Source organism: Miniopterus schreibersii (assembly GCF_964146895.1).
Source record: "Miniopterus schreibersii genome assembly, chromosome: 11".
NCBI lineage: Eukaryota > Metazoa > Chordata > Mammalia > Chiroptera > Miniopteridae > Miniopterus > Miniopterus schreibersii.
Window position 1 is genome coordinate 27,817,428 of NC_138111.1, and position 17,686 is coordinate 27,835,113.

Consider the following 17,686-nt stretch of genomic DNA (forward strand, 5'->3'; position numbering starts at 1 on the left):
ATTTGGTGGGAGGCGAGAACCTGGGCTCCCAGCCTGGTCCCTTACAGATTACGGGAGCAGAAGGCCCCCTACCTGCCTGTCGAGGAGCGCGTAGGTAATGCTGGGGGCGGTAGGAATAGAGGAGGGACGGAGACGGGTGGTCCCTTCTGCCCAAAGTGGGTCTTGGGAGCCGCAGCTTGCGCTCCTCTTACGGAGATGCCGGCGGGAGGGCCTCGAGAGTTGGCCCTGGGTGTGCCAGGGTGTCGGTAAGAGATAGTGAGGGCCCGAACGTGCGGGAGTGTGCGCAGCAGAGACCTGGCCAAGGCTGAGTGAGAGAGTGTGAATGAGCGACCCCGGGGGATGGGTGCGCGCCCAGCGGCCCTTAGGGGATTCGCCCGAGTGGGTGTGGGTATGTGTGCGCGCGCGTCTTTGAGACCCGCGGTCCGGGCTGCGCGTGAAGCGCGGGGGTCACCGCTTCTGGAGGGCGTTCCGAGAAAGGGCGAATGTGAGGGGGCCACGCACGCCAGTGCGGGCGAGTGTGTCAGCGGGGTGGGGGTGGCGCGTGCCAGCTCCAGGCGACCGGGAGGGGGGCTCACAGGCCCGCGCGGGGTGAGTGTGCCCGCGCGACAGGGCTGCGCGTGCCAGGCACCGGAGCGGGCCAGGGCGGGGGCGCGCGGGGGCTGTGGCCGGGAGGGGGTCGTGGCGCGGAGCCGCGGAGGCGCGGGGAGACAAGGCAGGAGGGGGAGGGGAGCGAGGGCGCGCGCGGCCGAGCGGGCGCCCGCGGTCACATGGGCGAAGGAAGGAGGGAGGGAGAGCGCGAGGGAGGGAGGAGGATGGGGGGGTTAAAGCCGCCGAGCGCGGAGGAGCCGGTGCAGAGCGGGCGGCGGCGGCGGGGCTCCAGCCGGCGCGGCGCAGGGATCGGCGGCAGGATCCGGCAGCGGTGTTAGCTCCGCGCTCCCTGCCTCGCTCCCTGCCTGGGGCGATAGGAGGACTAGGCTTGGAGCCGCGGCTGTCCGAGGGCGCGGTGAGTACCCCGCGGCGGATCGAGCGCGGCCGAACCCTCAAACCCTAGCGCTGACCGAAAGACCCGCGGCCCTCGTGCGCGCGGGAAGAGGGAACAACACGCGTGGGACCGCAGACGGGTGTGGGGGAGACAGGAAAGTTCACAGGAAACTTTGCCCGCAAACTCGGGGGCTGGGGCGCAGGAGAAGAGGCCCCCACGTCCCGGCAAGCCGGGGGGTTGGGCGTGGTGGTAGTGGGGGCGGACAATCGGCTTGGGGGAGGTGGCCGGGGCGGATTGTCCTAGCGTTCCTGTTCTCCCTCACCCCTCAGCAGCGCGCGCGGGGTCTGGGAAAATTCCTGAGCGGGGGTCGCAGTGACCCCCGCGCGCCCGGAGGCGGCTTCCTTCTCCCGCAGAAATCTGGACTTCAGAGCGCCCAGGGGTGTGAAAAGACGCGCCCGCCAATGTCTGTGTGTCCGTGTGAATCCGTGTGTGTGTGTGTGTGTGTGTGTGTGTGTGTGTGTGTGTGTGTGTCGGCATGAGCCTCTCTCTGGTTTCCTCGTGAGTATGCCTGGATGTCTCTCCACGTAGTGGGTCTCCTCCAGTGTCTCTTTGTAAGTCCTCCAGTGTTGCGTGTCTGTCAGAGTCCGCTTGTGGTGTATACCCATCTCTTTGTGAGTCCGTCGGTGTGTGTCTCCTCCAGTGCGGCTCTGTGGGAGCTGGCCTGAGTGTCCCTGTGTTGTTCAGAGTAGTGTGTCTCTCGTGCGTGGGGGCTGGGCCGCAGGGAGGTCACCAGACGGACAGCTCTCCTCCTCTCTGGAGCCTCTCCTCCTGCGTCTAGCTCTGGCGCTGCTCGCTCCCTTGGCCCCCTCCCCCCTTCAGTAGCTTCAGGCAGGCAGGACTATTTCACGCCTTGTTGAAAATTCAGGATTTTCTTTCTCTTTCCGACTAGTCTCTCTTTGAGAAGCCTCTGTGTGTGTCTGTGTGGCTGGCAGCTTGTCTGAAACGCTGGGTGTGTGTCTGCATGCCTGTTTAGGAGTGAGTCTGTAACATTAGTTGTTTTGCCTGTAATATTTGCTATAATTGTGTCTGTGTCACTGGGGGTGTTCGTGTGGCTGTAATCAATGAGGTGGTGGGAGTCTGAAACGCTTGGTGTGTTTGTGCATCTATAATTGATGTACGTCCAGGGACTCTGAAACACTGAGCATATTTTTGTGTCTGATTCTGGGTGTGATGGCATACCTTTGCATGTGTGGGGATGGGGCTCCAACAATTGGATAGTCCTATGGTTGTAGGGCTAGCCTGAGCTGGGGGGTGGGGGTGGAGGGGCCTCTGTGTCTCAATCAACTATGCCTCCCTGTCTCTACTACCAAACCCCAGGCAAATCCTCTGGACTCGTTCTTGGGACTCCTGGGCAGGATTGGTGACATGGAACTAAGGTTCACACTCCATCTGGGTTAATACTCCATCTGGGACCCTAGCTTTATCCAAAGACTAGGAATTTAAAGTTCACATTCAAGACTTTTTGGGGTTCTGGAATTTATACTTAGATTCACACTGGGACACTTATATGCACATGGCTCACACTCAGAATTACACCAGGACAATGGGACTCACACTCAGATTCACACTTACATTCTGGGGTTCATATTCAGCTATACACTTCAGTCCTGGAGTTTACAGTCAGACTCACACGGGGACTCTAGACTTACACTTAGATTCACATTTCTATCCTGACTTGGCTCACAGACTCATATTGAGACCTAGAGCCCACACTCAGAATCTCACTGGGGTCCTAGGGCTCACAACTGGACTCATGCTAAAACCCTGGAGCTTATTCCATTCACACATCCTGGGGCTCATATTCAGAGTCAAATTAAAACTAGGGGCTCAGTGTTATTTACAATAGCTAAGATCTGGAAATAGCCCAAGTGCCCATCAGTAGATGAGTTGATAAAAAAAGCTGTGGTATATTTACACAATGGTATACTATGCAGCAGTAAAAAAGAAGGATCTCTTACTCTTTGCAACAGCATGGATGGACCTGGAGATTATTATGCTAAGCAAAATAAGCTAGTCAGAGAAAGACAAATATCACATGATCTCACTTATATGTAGAATCTAAGGGAAAAAATAAACTGATGAAAAAAATAGGTCCAGAGGCATGGACGCATGGAACAGACTGACAGGTCTCAGAGGGGAGGCGGGACAGGAAGAAATTGACCAAAGAGTTTATATGCATATATACAAAGCCTGTGGACACAGACAATAGTGTGGTGAAGGCCTGGGGTGGGGCAGGGGCTAGGTGGAGGGGGGGGAAATGGGGGACATTTGTAATACTGTCAACAATAAAAAAATTACTACAAAAAAAAAGACTAGGGGCTCACACACTCTAGGATTCTAATGTATATTTATACTGACTTGTATGGTAATCCTGGAACTCACACTTTAGTCCTGGGGCTTAGTGTCAGATGCACACTGTGACCTGGGTTCACACTCAAACCTATACTTCCATCTTAAAGTTCACACTCAGACTGACATCACTGGCGATTACAGTAAACTCACCCCGACTAGGGCCCTAGCGCTTATATTCAGAGTCATGCTTCCATCTTCAAGCTTTCATATTCACATGGGGGCCTTGGAGTTCACACTTAGAATCACACCCAGTTACACTTTTATCCTGGGGCTCAAACATTCAAACGCACACTGGGACTGTGGTTTCACACTCTCAGTGGAATTTAGAACTCATATTCAAATACACCCATGCTTTCTTTTGGTTTATTGTGTCTATCAGAGCAGTTGGGGTGAGGAACAGAAACTGCTACAAGATGTGTCCCCTCCAAAGGTGGGGTAGGGAGGGGGCAGGGATACATGTGTGGTCACATGCCTCACTTGGGAAACGAGCTGATGGAGAGGGTGGTGCCAGCAGCCTGGCAGCAGGTGTTAGACTGGTGGGGTCAGACCCGACCTGGGTACTGAAGCCTCAGTACTTGAGTTCTGGCTAGGGAAGAATTCAGAGCCAAGATTCAAACTATAAGAACATTTATGTAGAAAAATCACAGAGGTAGAAGGAGCAGTTTGTAGAAGAAATTGGTTTCAGAACCAAGTTATAGAGGCAAAGGAGGGGCCCTTGGAGCTTAGAAGTGAGGAAGGTAAAGGTGACAAGCTTTGGGGGAGGGGGAGGAGGAAGGGAAATGTGCCTGTGTGCTCCTGAGAGAGAGTGCACTGGGTCCTCCCTCCTAAAAGCTTTTAAGGGTGGAAATCTTAGGGGAGGTCCCAACAGAGGATCTCAATAGAAGATTCCTTTCAAGGTTGGGGTCTCCACTGATTGATTGGTCAGTGCTGGGGCAGGGGGTCATTATTCAGTGCAGCTGGTCCTGAGGTCAGCCTTGGTGTCCCTTGCCCGCTTTTCTGGGCCTGGAGCTGAAATACAACTGAGGCCTAGACGTTATCTCTAGGGAGGAAAGGTCAGGGGGTCTAAACCAAATAACCAGAGATATGCTAGGGGAGAAAAGGTCACCCTGGGGATGAGGTGCCACTGTACAATTGTCCTTTGCTAGGCACCCGTGGCTTTCCACCCTAGTGATCTATACCTGGCCCATCATCCTTGCTCTGTTCATGTCTGTCTTAACTGCCTACCAGAAAAACATTGACCCAGTTAAAGCTTTCTGCCTTTACTTCCCCAAGGAGACTAGGCTCTTGGCAGGAAGGTCTGAGTAGCTTTTTGGTACAGGGATGATATGTACCCTTAGAGTCTCCCATGTGCCTTGTTCATGCACAATCCCCTTAAATAGTTTTGGTCTATCCCTTCTGTGGTAGAGAGGGTCAGGTGTGGAGAGATAAGACTCATGTTCTCCCAAGACATCTCCCCCATCCCAATCATCCTTACCATGGAAGGGGTATGAAGATTATCTGGGATGTGTGTGTGGGGGGGGTAGGCCTCTGGCTCCTATAACCCTTTAAGGGTGTTGAATCTCTGATTCTAAGGGATGTAGTAGTCCCTGAGAAGGTAGCTGGAGGAAGAGACTGGGTTGGAACCCACCCTCTCTTCTCTGCCCTGGCTGAGAAGGTATGTTACAGCGCACAATGTCTCCTAGAATGCCTGTTGAGCCCTTATCCTGTCTCCTTGGAAATGCCCAGGGTTCTCCACTCTACTTCTCAGAAGAACAATATCCTTGAGGGGTGGGGGGTGGGGGGTGGGGGGTGTTGGGCTAGGTTGCAACCAACCCTAGCACTCCATCTGCCATGGAGACACTGCCTGGGCTTTATATGTGCTCCCACTATGGGACCTAGCTCTTGGGGTACCTGAGGTGCACTATCACCCCATGGGAGCCCAGGAAATCAGGACCTGGCCCTCAGGCTCAGATGACTGGGCTGTAACTGCTTCCTGTCCCTGAAGGGGACACATGCTCTCCAGCCTTCCTATGAGGGTGGGGGGCTTGGAGGAAAGGCTCCCAGCTCCCTGCCCCCCCATGGTGAGTTGAAGTGTAAATGAATCGGAAACATATGGAGCGGATTTTCTTTGAAATGCAGATGGGTTGGGGGGGCACCATGTGTGCCTGGTTTTTAGGGGGGGTCCTAGAGAGCAAGGAGGCTGAGAAGAGAGAGCTGACCCCCTCCTCCAGTCCAACCATGGGACATCAGCTGTGTAAACTCCTGTGGCCCTGAGTGACCACACCCACCAGGGCTCTTGCCTTCCTGTGGGGAGGAACTGGGAAGGCAAGTGGTCCCTGTGGGCCAAGAGCACTGAGGTCATCATCCCCCCCTTGTCTCTGCAGAGGGCAGAGAGCCCCCAAAGAACAGAGCCATGCTGGGTTGGGGGTCATCAGAGGTAGGAGCTCTGGAGAAAGCAAGAGGTGGAGGAGGAGCTGGGGCAGATGAGGGGACAGAGACCCTGCCGCCCGTGGGGAACCAGCTCCCAGAAGCTGGGGCTAGAGCAATAGCAGAAGGAACTGAAGTTAAATTATAGTGGTGACTTCTGGTCAGTGCAAGGGCTGGTCCTGGGGTTTAGAAACAGACTAAAGAGTCCTCAATCCTGCAGGAATGATTGGTTTTTCCAGACCCGAGCAGTCACTAGACCCCATCATACTTTCTCCTCAACACTCAGCAAGGTTGCATAGTAATTGCCTGTGGGCTCTGTGGGCCTCAGGGACTGGGTCTGCTTTGTTCTCCTTGGTACCCTGCCCCTGGCGCAGACCTGGTACACAGTAGGAGGGCTGTGTTGATTAAACAATACATATTTTTCTCTCCCACCAGACTGAGTGCTTCTCATGGGCAGAACTGTAATACCAATTTTCAGCATAGTGCCTGAGAGGGATTAGGTGCTCAATAAACGTTGAGGAATGAATCATTGAGTGGGACAGACCACAGGGAGATGGGACTCCCTGGGGTTTCTGGCTGAGACCCAACAGCCTCTGTTGTACACCTCTGTTTGGCTTGAAGGACCCCTGAGTAATTTGTAGGCTAGACTAAGGGAAGGACTTCGTTGTACTTAGGGAAGGAGAGTAGAGGATAGGCAGCTTCTTCCTTGAAAAGGTCTGGACTAGGGGAGACTGGGGCAGGGCAATTACCCTGATTTTGTGGCAGAGGTCGGAGGTCGCCTCTGTTCTCTCCTCAACTTCAGGATTTTTCAGAAGGTGGGAAAGTCCTTCTTTCCTCATGTTGTGAGTGTGATCCTTTCTCTAGGTCTGGGTTTCTTGAACTCAAACCAAGGCAATGGACCCCATCTCTGAGCCTCAGAGGCGGGGCTTTGAGGTTGTTAAGCTGTTGTGGGCACCACCGACTGTCTGTATTGGTTATTAACAGCTGTCTGAGAACACAGGGTTCGGATCCTAAAAATACCCTGTCCAGCCAGAGCCTAGGAGTTGCCAGTGTTGGCTGGTGTAGCAGTGGCTGCATGTTGATCAGACAGACACAGAATCAGGAGAGACTGGGAGAGGGGAAACTGAGGCAGCATGAGGAGGAGATGCACAGGAGGCAGAACCTTTGTTTTATATGGAACAAAGATTTATAAAATTAGTGGTGCCGGTTAGTCAAATTATGGCAACATTTAGGATAATTTGTCATCCTACACTGCAGAGAATTTCCTTCTGAGATGTATCAGGAGACACGTCTGATATCAGACATAAAAATCAAGTCGTCAATAATAACCATTTCAAGTCCAGCTTCAGGATGTTCCAAAATAAGTGTGTGGCAAAGAAAAAATTTTTTCCCAACTAGACTTTTCTTTTTAAAAAAATTTTTAAATTGATTTTTAGAGAAAGAGGGAGAGGGAGAGAGAGAGAGAAACATCAGTGTGAGAAACATGGGTTAGCCGCCTCCTGCACCTCCTAGGAATTGAACTGGCAACCTTTCAGTGCATGGAATGATACCCAACCAACTGAGCCACATGGCCAGGGCCCAACTAAGCTTTTCTGAGCCACTGCCCCCATCCCTACTTCCTAGAGCTCTTACAGCCCAAGTCCCAATGAGGTTCTTGCACACCCTGTTTTATAGGTCCCCCCAGGCCTCTGACCCCCAGGCCTCTGTGTAGCCCCTCTCCCCTGGAGAATGGAGCTACACAGTGGTCCCAAAAAGGGAAAAAAAGCTCAGGCTCTGGAGGCAGATGCCCTGTGACCTTGGTCCTTGAGCTGACCTTTCTGGGCCCCTTTGTGAAATCATGGGATGGGGGACTGTGGGGCTGGGCCCTGGCCCAGGCCTGGAGAAAGGGCTCTTTTGGCATCCATCCAGACCCCTGACGTCAATGACTCTCCAAATAATGGAATCAATATTGGGTGGGGTGGGGGGGCAAGCGTGAACCAGGCCCCAGCGATTAGAAACAGATCAGCACAAACCCACAGCTGATTCTGATAGAGCTGCCTTGGAGAGCTAGGGTGGGAGGCCTGGAAAGAGGTGGACCTGGGTGGGGAGAGGGGGGCTCAGGAATGGGAGGCGGAGCCCCCGAGTGTCCAGAGCATGAGGACACTACACAAGTGGGCATACTCTGGGGCTGCCTGGGTTGGAATGATAAGGTGGGGACCCGTGTCCTGGTCCCTTCCTCCTCTGAGCCTGTGGGGTTCCAAGGCTGGGGAAGTTTGTGAATGGAGACTTCTTTCAGCTAGTGAGTGATAAAGAGTGGGCAAGGAAAGTTCAGTATTCATCTCTCTGCATCCCAGACTAGGGCCCCTAGACCAGATTGTATTAAGGGTGATAGGTTATACCGAAGGTAGAGAGAGAGTTCTCAGTGAGACCTAAGGGAGACGACCTTTTGCTTCGAGGCAGAAGGCATTCATCCAAGATTGAGAGGTGGGTATCCCCCTTACATTGGGAGCCTGGCCTCCTCCATCAGCTCCTGTCCTCTCAGCCTCCTAGAAGGCAGAAGGTGAGGATGGAGGGGGCCATGGGGTCCACAGAGGGCTGGCCTGGCGGCAGCTGACAAAAAACAGGAAGAAGGGCTGGAGGAGCAGCTGTAATTATGGGGCATTTATTATTAATCAGATGAAATTGCTGGAAGCAGCTGGTGTAATCTGCGTAGCGATACAGACTCTGCATGCTCCCCCCAACACACACTCGCCACACACAGCCTGAGTTTGCTTTCACAGTTTTTTTCTTGTGAAGGTTGGATGGCTCTATATGTGTCTTTGTGTCTGTGTATGTTGGTGTGTTTCTGTCTGCATTTTTTCATGTCCGCCTGTACCCTGCTCTCCCTCTTTTGTCTTTTTTCTGACTGTCCCTGTCATTCTTTGGCCTGATGTGTGTCTTTTTGTCTCTGCCTTCCTCTCTGCCTCCCTCTCTTTGGGCCTATCTCTTGATGTGTCTGTATTTGTTACGACCAGCCAGCCTGTCTCTAACACCTTGTTTTAGTTTCTGGCCATTTCTATCTAGTTGGTGGTTTCTCTGAATCTCTGGGCAGAGTTGGATGACACAGAGTCCCTTTCTCATGAGTATGTGTTTAGTTTATTTTATTACTGATTTCAGAGAGAGGAAGGGAGAGGGAGAGAATCATTGGTTGGCTGCCTCTTGCACACCCCCTACTGGGGATATAGCCTGCAACTCGGATGTGCCCTGACTGGGAATCGAACTGTGACCTCCTGGTTTATGGGTTGACACTCAACCACTGAGGCACACTGGCTGGGCTCATGAGGATGTGTTTAGGCATCTGGTCATACCTTTGGGACCAGTTTTTGGAAAAGAAGGGCTTTTGGACTCTGAGGATCTCCAGGGGTCTTGTAGAAGGTGAGGGGTCCCTGTTAAGTGACTGGAGCCTATGGAAGCATTAGTGGCTTTCAAGATAGTCCTGAGTACAATGCCAGCTCCCTTGCCAACTATCAGTTGTGCAACTTTGGGCGAGGTGATTTTGTTCTCTGATCCTCAGTTTCTTCATCTGTGAAATGTAAACAGGATTACCTTCAAAGGTTGTTTTGATGATTCAGTGCAAAAATGTATGTTAAGTACTCATCAAGGATCCTGAACAAGTGCTAGCTGTTAACTGTACTATTATTGGAAAGGCACTGTGCAGGTAAGAGAGAGATCTCCAGAGGCAAACTGGTATAGCAGAAAGGCTTTGGAGTGAAGACTTAAATCTGTGTTCTGGAACTAACCAGCTATGTGGTCTTGGACAAGTTACTTAACCTCCCTGAATATCAAATTTTTTCAACTGTCAAATGTGAATAGTACTAGAATCTGCCTCATAGAGAAGTCAAAAAAATTAAATGAGATAATGCATAAAAAGTGCCTAACACAGTTCCTGGCACATAAAAGATGCTCAATAAATCAGAGTGATGACAAGGCAGAGGAAGAGGATAGTGAGACGGTGAGTGTGTATGCCCTTCCAGTGACCATGTGTCTCCGTGTCGTATGCATGTGAGAATGTATGTGATATGGAGGTACTTGTGTCTGTGAACTGGTTGTGTGGAGGTTATGGATTATCTGTGGGTGAGAATGAGTGTACATCTGTATGTAGTGTCAGCCACTTGCTTCTGGCCTCCCTTTGCCCCCGTGGTTCAGAACCTGAAGTCAGCAAGGGGTGCCAGATGGAGTTTGGACTACTCCCAACTTTTTTTCTTCTGGATGCTTCTCTGCTGCCTGCCCCAGTCTCCTGTTCTTACAGTGGGGTTGTGCATATAGAACAAGCTGAGTTGGAGTAAGGCTTGTGGCTTCTCTGTGACCTCTGATTTGTGCCCTTTGCCCTTCTAGAATTCAGCCTTGTCACATCATCCGCCCCCTTGGTTTTGGAAGTCTCAGAAAGAGTTTGGTCTGGAGGAGGAGGACATTGATGTGCTCGGTGTGCGGCCAGTGGTGAAGAGGTATGTGCTGGGAACCCAGGCGAGGCAGGTCAGTCTCAGGGCATCAAGCAGATATGGTGGGTGGAGCTGTAGGTCTGGGGCCGTGAGTGAAGGAGGGCCTGAGATCCCTTTCTTCTTTCCCCCTGTCTTCTTCCTCCTGAAGCCTTTCATGCTCTCGTAACAGGTCTGTAAAGGGGGAGAGACTTACCCACAGTCATACAAGCAAGAGCACAGCCAGGTCAGAAAACTGGGTTCTGCATGAGAGGACTGAATCCCGGATGTGGGAGTATGTTTTTGTCTCGTTGTCAGGCTCCCTTTCTGCCCCCAAAGCATCTCTCTGGCTTGATTGGGGAAGCAGCTGGGTTTAAAGGAGATGGGATGGGGGGTCAGAAAGTCCAAAATCTTCTGGGGCCAGTCGTAGGGTTGAGCCTAACTCTTCCTGCCTTTCATTCAGTACAGGCGAGGCCCCTGGATTGGCAGCCCGGGGGTGGGGTTGTCCAAGGAATTGAGGCGCTGAAGCGGAACGGAAGGGCCTATTGTCCAAAACCCGCCAGAAGCCCACAAAGGCCAGCCGGGCTTTTCATCCCAGCTTCCAAACAGACTGGCCATTTTCCTGGCCCCGGGAGTGGTGGGGACTTACCCATTTGAACTAGGACTGGGGTGTTGTTCATAGTCGGGTAGGGTATCCCAGGCTGACACATGGCCTTTAAAGAGACTTAAAATGGAGTTGGGGTTGTGAAGAGGAGGAAGGGAGGCTCCAGAGGGCTGTAGAGAGTTAAACTTCCATCTTCACTGTTCCCAGAGGACCAAAGGACATGGAATATCTGATAGAAGTTCAGATTTATTAGTAGATAATAAATATTTATAGGGGACACACCTGGGGGGAGTCTGATGGCTTGTTGGGAAAGTGAGCTACTGAGTTGTGAGGGCACATAATCCTCCCCTTAATTTGGGAACACCTTAGGGAGCTAGAATAGGAGCTAAAGAAAAGCAGGTTAGTGGTCAGGCAAGAGAATGGGCTCCCTGCAGCAGGAGGGACTGAAGCCAGATAGCAGAAAGGACTTCCTGCCAATGAACAGTAGCTCAGATGCCCTGACCCTGTCCCCAGGGATCACAGAGGATCAAAAAGAGCAGGGGAGCTGGAGAACATGGGGGGGGGGGGATAAGGCTGAGGTAGCTTCAGTGAAGGCTGAGGAGGCTGGAAGGAGGACTTGGCAGTTCTGTCCACCCTCCCCCAGCAGCACCTCCAGCTACACTTTAAAAACAGCTTTTTAATTTAACAAAGTGGATGAAAAACTGTTTTTGGAAATAAAAGATATCTACTGTCTCCCAGGCTAGCACTCAGCCCTTGCAGAGAGCCTCTCTCTGGGTTTCTCCCACTGCCAGTGGCTCCTTTCCTCTCTGTGTATCTGTCTATTTATTTTTTATTTCTGCTCCTGGACCCCTTGGCTTTCCTTTGGCCTCCCATCACCCCCACCCCCCTCCCACCCCCGCCATTTCAGCCTCTGTGGGAGTCTCATCCTCAGTCTCTTATCTCCATGCCTCTGAATCTCCTTCTGTCTTTCAGTCTCTCTCTTCTGGAGCTTGTCTCTCTCCTGATTTGTCTCTGTCTCCCAGCCTGTCTCAATCTCTCTCCCTTCCCCCCTTTCCTTTCTCCCCAAACCCCTGCTCTAAATGGGTCTATTTAAAACACCCAACGCTGCCAAGTCAGAAAAGCGTCTCCTGATAAAGCGCATTAGGCAGAGGGAGGGAGGAGGGGAAGGAGGGAGCAGCGGGTGGACGGATTGATCCAAGCCCGTAACCCCATTAATCAGGCATTGTGGATCCCCCTCCCTCCCCCAGCTTCAGCCCCTTCAGAGCTAAAAGCCCCTGAAATATTTATCACCCCTCCCCCATGGGGGCGAGGGGAGGGGTGTGTGGCCCTTGGTGTGAGCATCCCCAGCTGCTTGGTGCCCCCCCACTATGCGTATGTGCACATGTGTGCATGTGTGCATGTGTGCACGCCTGGGTGTGCACACCTAACAGGCCCAGGGGCCAGCTGGGTCTAGCCCCCCCCAACATGAGCAGCTTGGTTCCCTGGGCAGCCCCTGCCTGAAAGGTTGGGCATGCAGAATAGGGAGACTTCGGGGTCTGGTGGGGGTCCTCATGCCTCCATAAAATTGCAATAGCTGGAGAACTGGGTGACATTGCACTATTATTTTCAGAGGGGAGCTGGGGTTCAAAGTTCAGATTCCCCCAAATTTCCAGTGCAAGAAGTAACTTGGGGAATAGAACTGGAGACTCCATGCCCCTGAATGCACGAAGGGTATCTTGGAAGGCTAGTTGAAGTTCCCCCTTTATCTTCAGAGGGCAGGAATAGGAGCTGAGGTGGTTTGGGGCTCTCCCACTGCCTCAGAAATGCAGGGAGGTGACCTGGGCCTGGGAGGGGGTCACCATCACCCCCAGAGAGTAGGAAGGGGGTGATGTGGGACTGGATGCCACAGTCGGGGCTTACTGATTGCCCCTGGCAGCCGAGGTCAGTCCTGAGACCCGCTGGGGTCTGTCGGAGTTGGCCTGAGGCAACTTCGCCTTGGGCGGGGTCCCGGAGGCCCGGCTGCCCCTGGATTTGAAGAGCCCCCCCCCCCAGCCCGGAGCCTGGAGGGTGCCTTCCCCCTCCCCTCTCACTGCATCAAGTGCCACATCTCCTCCTGACTCAGACAATTAGATTCAAAGGATGACCTCACTGCCTGCCGTCGCTCACTCGCTCTCTCCGCTCGCTGGGCTCGCTCGCCCGTTCGCTCCCAGCGCGCTCCATCCTCCCCTCCTCCCGGCCGCTTGCCGCCCGGCTCGCTCGCTCGCTCGCAGCTCCGCGCAGCCCCTCGCCCGCCCGCGGGACTCTCGGGAGGGGGGCGGCTTCTGCCTCCCAGGCCGCGGGGCGGGAGCCCCGAGCCCGGGGGCCGATGCCCGCGGGCGGCCTGGCGGACCCACGGAGCGCCGGAGGCACCGACGGGGCGCCTGCGTGGGGACACAGGTCAGTGGCCGCGCGGCCACAGGGCCGCAGAACTTGCCACCTCCGCTGCCGCCGCCGAGACGCCCCCGCCGGCGCTCGCCAGCCAGCCCGCCGCGGCGCTTCCCGCTCCTTCTTCGGCCCCCGCCCCCCGCGGCTGCTCCCCGCGCTCCCCCTGCCAAGCTGTCTCTCTTCTCTTCTCTTTCTCCCCTCAACGCCCCCCTGCCTCTGCAGCCGGTGGGAGGGACTGGGACTTCCTGAGGTCTCAGGGATGGGGCCGGGGGCCCGCTGGCTGCAACCGGACCAGGCCTCTGAGAGAGGAGGGGGCTCTGACTGTGTCCATTGGCCTGGGGGAGGGGACCACCACTTGAGTGGGAAGGGGGCTACTGAGAAAGAGGCCCAGGGTGTGGGGGTGACATCTAGACAGAGGGGATGAGCTCCTGATACCTTTCTTTTCTCACATCCTGTGGGCCTCTTGCCTGACTTCATTTGTTCCCACCTCCTAGCTAACTTTAGTCCCCACTGCTTGGTTTCATTTGGCCCCCACAGTCTGTGTTCTTTTGGGCCCTGTCACCTGGTTTCCCTAGACCCTACTGCCTGATTTCTTTTGTTCCTATTGCCTGCTTTCCACAGGTCTCTATTACCTGGCTTTATGGGATTGCCCTGCCTGTTTTCCTTAGGTCCTGTTGCCTGGTGTTAGCTCCCCTGCCTGGCTTCTGTGGAGCCCTATCAGGCTCCCTTTAGGATGGGGAGTCAGGGTCCAAGCTACACCTGGAGTGGCAAGTGGTGAGAATGTCAACAGCATTTCCAATTATTCCCTGGTTGGGGCCTAGCCAGCACAGCCTGGATTTCATTCTGTCTGGACAGACACATGGTGTCCTTTCTTGTGATGGGGGAGGGGGGGTAAGGGGGGGGCAGGGTCCAAGGACACTTTAGGATTCTTGTCCTCAGTGGTTACTTAGGGGAGTACCAGTTTGGCCAGTACTATCCCCATCTCTCTTTGGGCCTGATAGTGATGACAGTGCTTTGGCTGGGGGTTGAGGTTGAGGTCCCATCTCTTTCTCCTTCCCCTCCTGCAGCCAGGCCTGACATTTGGTACATTATAGACAGTTGTGGGCATAGAGCTTTTTAAAAAAATTGTTGACACTGTTACAGATATCCCCCTTTCCCCTCCTTTGACCCCCTCCACCCAGCCCCCAGCCCCCAGGACTTCACCACATTATTGTCTGTGTCCAAGGGCTATGCATATATGCATATATGTTCTTTGGTTAATCTCTTCAAGTCCCCCCCAATCCCCTTCCTTCTGAGATCTGTTTGAAGAGGCCTGGGATCACACAGCAGAGAGCTAGGCTGAGAGCTGCTGCTGATCCTCATCCTAGAGAAGAGAGGGTGAGAAAGGGAGACAGTAGGGGCTTGGGGAGTAAGCTGGCTTCTGGGGTTTTCTGGCTCCTGCTCCTACCATTGCCACCATCTTTTTACCCTGGGCTTCTTCACCCCTCCTGTCTGGCGTGGAGGTCCCCTCACTTCCAGATACTGGTGAAAGTGGGGTTAGGGGAGGAAGTAGCTGCCTAGGGCAGCAGTTTTCAACTGGTGTGCCGTGGCAGGCACACTCGGTGTGCTGAAATAATTTTTAAAACATGCAATGCCTGACTGTTTGGTCAGAGACACTGACTTTTTCCCCCCTTAGATTTTCAGATTAAAAAATGACAACAGCCAACCCAACAATAGCCATCCAATGTGAATGAATCAAAAGTGTACCTATTTTTTTGTCAGATGGTAAAAAAATATATTTTTGGGTGTGCCACAGAATTTTAGTAATTAGTTTATGAGTGCCATGAGATGAAAAAGGTTGAAAATTGCTGGCATAGGGAATAATCATCTATTTCCTTACTTTTTAGGGACCAATGACGTTCTTCCCTTTTCCTTCCTGCCTTAGGCTACCCTGAGCTTTACCCCTCACCCCTCAAGCATCGCCTGGGCAACCCAAGGTCCCAGAATAGAGTCACTATTCTGAGTGTGTATCTGTGTATTTCCCACTGCTGGGTGTAGGGATGTGAGAGGCTGAGAGTGACTGGGGGCTCTGAGTTTCTGGAGGTGCGACAATATCTGTGTGGAAGATCGACTGTTCTGAGTGTGTGATGGTGTCCATATGTGAGACCATCACTGTTCGGAGTGAGCACATGTGAAAGAGTTTGTGTGTGTGACTGTAATGTGTGTGTGCACGCACACCAGCGTGTGTGAGGCTGTGGCAGCGGGTGTCCATGTGGGAGGCCGTGATGTGTGGCCATGATGGTAGATTCTGAGTGCCAGTGTCTGCAAGAGGCTTTTGGGTGTGTCTTAGAAGCTCTGGCTGTGTGTATGTTGAGGTGGGGTTTTGGGGAGGTCTGCCAGGTGGTTGTGAGAGCCCAAGTGTGTGCTGCTGCTGGGACTCAGGGTGAAGTGAGCACTGGGTGCTGTTTGACCCTGAATCGCTGGTGTGTGTGTGAGCATGTGTGTGCATGTACTCATGCCTGTGTTTACCCATCAGAAACAGATTGCTCTGGCTTCCCCACTGTGAGGAGGGGAGTAAGGGGGAGAAAGGATGGCTTGCTTTTGCCCAGCAGACTAGAAGCTTCCTCATAGTGTGTGCAGTGTACGTGCATGTTAGGGGGGTGGGAGAACAGGACACTGTTACACGAAGACAGTCAAAGTTTCTGTCCCCCGTCCCCCACCGCCACATCAACTCTGGTTCTGTCAGAAAGACCATCTTCAGTTCTTTTTGTTACAAACCAATGCTTCACATGCACTGCCTCCTCAGCCCTTGTGTGTGTGTGTATACATGTATGCAAGCTTACAAGCATAAGCTTCTGTGTATGCATTTGAGTATGTGTCTGCCTCATAGCAGTGATGGGGCCAGGGGTGGGGTGTAGTGGGAGATGCTGAGGCAAATAGGTCTTTGTCCCAGCCCCCAAGTCTGGAAAGCTATTCTGTCCATTCTTCTGTCTCCATGGAAGGCCCTACAGCCTCCATCATGCCCCTGCCTCATCTGCTTTGAGCCCTTTCCCCATCAGCTAAGAGAAGCCTCATTCAGCACCATTGCTCTGCCCACCCCCCACCTTTCATGGAGTTCTTCTGGCTGTCTAACCTTCTGCTGCAGCATTCTGTCCCTCCAAGAGGAGCAGCTCCTACTCTCCACAGAATTAACCTGACTGGTGTGTGGGCCTTTTCTAGGTAGAGAGGTCCTCCTCATTTTTCTAGAAGCCAGAAGGGACTCTGGACTGGGGTTAGAGGATGGGGGATTTGGTGCTTGTGCCTCAGGTTCCGTGTAGCCATCCAGAGCCATGTGCCCAGAGAGAGGATAAGAACTTATCTGTCTCTTCCTGCTCCCTATCTGAGAGGCAGGGAGCTGGACCAGTTGACTTTTGAGGGAGAAAGCCCGGATCTTTTGCACCTAGAGGACTGCTTAAACACAAGCCCACATATATGTGTATCTACGAGCCCGTGCCCAGGTCACCAGGCAGCCCCCACCTGGAGTGGAGCTCCACATGTGGGCACAGGCTGGTGGGATTCAGATTCCCACCTTCTCAGGACACCTCCCAGCTACCTATCCAGGCTCATCATGGGAGGACCCCAGGTTTCCCCCACAACACACCCACACACACGTGCAGCAGGGCATGCACATGCTGATCTCAGGGTCCCCATGGTGCAAGAGGCTGGGGGTGGGTGGTTTGAGCACTCAGAGTCCAGTCTGCTGCCAAAATCCATTGGAATCTTGCCCCACCCCCCCGACCGCATCTCCGGCTGCAGAGGTCACAATAGCAGGTGCAGATACCCACCCCCCAACTCACTCACATCAGGCTGCCTCCTTTACCACAACCTCAGCCAAGGGCTGGAGCTGGGGGACTGCTCCCTCTGCCTCCCTCCTGGCCCCCCCACTGATGCTCAACTTCTCCTGCCCTCTTCTGTGTGGGGAGGAGGGGACCTATGTTTGAGTGGGATCATTTCTCCTGAGCACTGGGGTTTGCCCGAGGAGTGTGTGGGGTTGTGGTAGCCCAAGAAGTAGATAAGGCTTGAATCCTGAACCCAGGCATAGCTTCTGAGTCCTATGCTCCCTGGGGTAGGGGTACTGAGAGCCGAGAAGAAGGCCAGGTCTGGATCCAGAGTGAAAGGAGAAAGAGCCAGAGACAAGAGACTCACACAGGAGAGAGAGACACCACAGGGAGTGGGAGCCTACCCCATGGCCAGCGCCCCAGCCCAGAAGCTGGCCCCTGACCCGGTCCCACCCCCTCCCTGGTGGGGAGCCTGCAGGCCAGCTGCCAGGGTCCAGGCCTCCCTCCATGGCCTGCCCCCAGCCCTCCAGCCTCTGGACAGCTCAGGCCTCTGCCCCCTCCCCCACCGCCCACGCTGTCCAGGCTGCGTAGGCCTGGTGGGATCTGGAGGCCTCCTGGCCTCAGCCCCTCCTCCCCCTCCTGGAGCTTC

The 17,686-nt window shown here is 53.8% G+C and overlaps 1 protein-coding gene across 2 annotated transcripts in view; it reads left to right on the forward strand.

Annotated features, from left to right (window-relative positions):
- The first annotated feature begins 775 nt into the window (after positions 1 to 775).
- The window catches only part of CNTFR (ciliary neurotrophic factor receptor), a 39,516-nt gene continuing 22,605 nt past the window's right edge, over positions 776 to 17,686 (forward strand). Inside the window, exons 1-2 of one of the 2 annotated variants that reach the window (XM_081152239.1) lie at positions 776 to 1,003; positions 10,154 to 10,263. The gene's annotated coding sequence lies outside the window, so the exon portion shown is untranslated. Of the gene's footprint in view, positions 1,004 to 10,153; positions 10,264 to 13,215; positions 13,253 to 17,686 lie in introns of those variants that run through there. The other variant, XM_081152240.1, reaches the window with a different exon arrangement.